The sequence below is a fragment of the Tupaia chinensis genome, unplaced genomic scaffold (genome assembly GCF_000334495.1).
Source record: "Tupaia chinensis unplaced genomic scaffold, TupChi_1.0 Scaffold144010_1, whole genome shotgun sequence".
NCBI classification, from domain to species: Eukaryota; Metazoa; Chordata; class Mammalia; order Scandentia; family Tupaiidae; genus Tupaia; species Tupaia belangeri.
Genome location: NW_006203862.1, coordinates 1,702,800 through 1,706,484, shown reverse-complemented (window position 1 = coordinate 1,706,484; position 3,685 = coordinate 1,702,800). Strand labels below are relative to the sequence as shown.

At 38.0% G+C, this 3,685-nt stretch overlaps 1 pseudogene; it reads right to left on the bottom strand.

The window, feature by feature from the left end:
• Positions 1-740: 740 nt before the first annotated feature.
• Positions 741-2,108, bottom strand: LOC102476192 (serine/threonine-protein kinase VRK1-like; annotated as a pseudogene).
• Positions 2,109-3,685: the final 1,577 nt, after the last annotated feature.

The window sequence follows — 3,685 nt, the reverse complement described above, 5'->3', positions numbered from 1 at the left end:
TAATATTTCACTCTCAATGTTCTAGATTAACAAACCAAACTTAAAAAAACCCAAAACTACCTTATATCTTTATCATGCATGTGAATATATATCTTTCACAGTTGGCCAATTTTCTTCTGCTTTTTAAACTTTAATAGTAAATAAGTTTTTTTATATTGTTGCACTATCTTTTTTGTTTTTAGCAAAAAGAGACTTTTTTTAAACATTTTATTTATTCATTTATTTAATTTAATTTGGCCGGAGACAGACAAACACACAGAGAGAAGGAAAGTGAGAAAGCAAGCCACCAGGTCCAGGACTCGAACCATGGTCAGCCATGTGGGAGTGTCTAGCACCTTAACCACCATACCACCTGCCGGTCCTAGCAAAAAGAGACTTTTATTTTAAGTTTCGCATTTCCTTGAAAGTGAGGACTTTGATAGACATCTTTATCCATTCCAAGAAATGTGCAATGATTAGAAAAGTACACACCATATATAGTAATTTTTCTTATATGTACTCTCAAATCTCAAACATGTACAGCTTGAGATGGCTTAAAGAATATAACTTGAAGATATGGGAATTTCATACATTAGCCTTTAATAAATTATTATTATTTTATAAATGATTTTTTTAAAAGTTTGTTTTCCAAAGACATAAATATTTAATTACTGCTCCCACCACACAAGACTCACAAAAATGAAACATAATACAAACTCCAATGAAAGGAAAAAAAGAAAAATTGGTTCATGGCATTTGATTTACTTCTGGACTCTCTTTCTGGTTCTTGAACGAGTCTCTGTGGCCTCCTCTGTCTGTGTTTGAACATTCTGTATCTTCAACACTAGATTCTGTGCTTTCTTCAATTTCCTTCTTTCTCTTCCTTGTTACTGTTTTTGCTTTCAAGCCTCCATTCTCCACAATGCTGAGGTCCAGTTTGCCATCATCCTGACTTCCAATAGCTTTTAGTCCTTATAAAAGAGTATCTCATAAATTTGATAAAAAGGTTTTTCAGTATAGTCCAATAACTTCACTGTTCCCACGTATTTAGCAATTTCACCTGGCTTGTTTTTCTGAGGGTAGCATTTGTCTATCAAACTTGCAAAATTTTCTCTAACTAATTTTGGAATCTCTAACATAGTTAGGATCTTTCAAATTATCCTCCCAAGGAAGATGGCCACTGTGGTCATGCGATAACCAAGTATTTCCAAATCACCATGTACTGTTGGGGCCATGCCATTGTGTGCACCAATGCTTGTGAATTCGATAGTGCAGTTATGACATCTTTTGAGGTCCTCTTTGTACTCTTTATGAACTCTTTCTGGGCAGCACCGATAAGCAAGGCCATAATCTACCAAGTAAACCTCAGGATTTTTGTAGCTCAGGAGCAGATTTAAGGCTTTGATATTTTCGTGAACATACTCATGCTCATGAATGTATTCCAGAATTCTTATTTTTAAAAATAAGTATTTATTTTTAATTTGATTTGTTCATTCATTTATTTTAATTTGACCAGAGACAGACATACACACACACACACACACACACGCACACACAGAATGCAAGAAAGCAAGCCACCAGGTCCAGGACTCAAACCAAGGTTGGCCATGTGGGAGTGTCCAGTGCCTTAACCACCACGCCACCTGCTAGTCCCCAGAATATCCAGAATTCTTAAGCTTAGCTTCAAGACAGTTTTCTGAGAAAACCTTTTGGCATTTGCTTCATGTATTTTCTGTAGATCACTCCCAAAGTGATCTATTTTCATAAACCTGTGACTTTTCCCATTTTTATCATGCAGACCAGATCCCCAATATTTAGGAACACCAGGTACTTCAGTTTATGGGCACTGATCCACGTTTTTGAATTTGCTCTGGTTTAGCAGCTTGTTGGTAGAACTTTAATTCAGTAAAAAGGGATCCAGTTTCACTGGATTCCACTTTTACAACACAGGGTGCATCACTGCCGACTGATTTTAAAGAATTCTTATCAGCAAGATAAATACAACCAAAGCCACCAAGTTTCCATTCTTTTTTTGCTATGTCAATTATCTCCCCAGCTGCAAACTGTTCTGCAAGACGTCTCCTTGTAGGATTCTGTCTTCCAGCTTGAGCTGCTTTTATATGAGGCATTTTTGTCCAACCTGCAGATGGCTAGCCTCCTGCCCAGTACAAACGTCCCGCCATTTTTGACAACTCTTTTCTTGTTTTTTCGTTTTTTTTTTTTTGGTAAGGTTTTTGCCATAGGGCATGTGTACTCGCTGGAGAGACAGAAAGAGACAGTGAAAGGGAAAGTGAGAAATTACCCTGCAGAAGGAATGGCCATGCTGCGATCCCTTCTCCTCCATTCTCCTGGGATTTGGAGCATGTATGCACTCACACCTGGTGTGAATTTCAATCCACTGGCTCCTGGACTTGAACTGCAGTCAGCCATGTGGGAGTCCAGCACCTCTAACTACCATGCCTCCGGCTGGTCCGACTGCATTATCTTTTTTTTTTTTTATTTTTTGAGAGATTTTCACTGTAGGGCATGTGCGCTCGCCAGACAGACAGAGAGAGACATAGAGACAGAAAGCGAGAAATCACCCCCCAGGGGGGATGGTCACGCCGCAATCCCTTCTCCTCCATTCTCCTCTCGGGATCTTGGGCACGCATGCACACATGCCCGGTGTGAGTTTTAAGCCACCGGGTCCGGGTCACGAACCGCGGTCGACTACGTGGGAATCCAGCGACATAGCCATTACGCTAACTGCTGGTTCCCTGCATTATCTTTTTTAAGATATCCATTAAATTATTGTACACAGCCATTGCTTAAGCCATTGGTGTTCAACGCAAATTTCTAGGCTTTAAACCAAACTTAGTGAATCAAAAATACTGGGGTTGGGCCCAAGGATCTCCATGAAATAAGTTCTTCTGCTTGGTAAAAGGGTGCCATTTAAGAGTGCAAAATAGGAAAATCATCATTTTCTGCTGCTGCTAATAATGTTGCAATGAATATTTTTGTGAACACATTTTTTTCTTATGATTTGCTACGCCAATTTTTTCTAAATAGGAAGAATCTAAAGTATGCAGAATTTTTATCTCCTTTCTTACATTCTTTTCCTTGATGCATCAACAAATATGTCCCACAACAGTAAACCTCATTTTAGTTATATTTTAAATTGTAGATGTGAACAGCTTTCAGTTTAAATTTAGAAAAGTTAACAGAAAATATCCTTTTTTTAAAACCCATATTCTACCTGGTTGACTAATCAGATTGGGGAAGAAGGAAAGAGAAGTGTGGGTAGGTCTGCAGCCACTCACAAGAAACAGCACTGATAATACTGTAGCATTAACCAATCACTGTTAGTAAATGTTCTTTATACCCAGCTGAGAGAGCCATCTTATGGTATTTTTTTTCTTTTCTTTTTCTTTTTGTCTGATTAAGTTCTCTCCACTCTATGAGTAGGTATTCTTATTCCAATTATATTTGTGAGGAAACTAAGGGTCAAGTTTGCAAAACAATTGTCCCACAAAAACTATTAATTGTCTGTATATAGAAGGTTTTCTACTTCACATCATAGTCTAGTATTCATTTACTGGGGACACTCTTTACTTAATATAATGTCCAGAGAGTTTTTCTTCTTCATCTCTAATTTTATTTCTGTTTTAAAAATTAGGCGGGGGAACCAGCAGTTAGCGTAATGGCTATGTCGCTGGACTCCCACGTA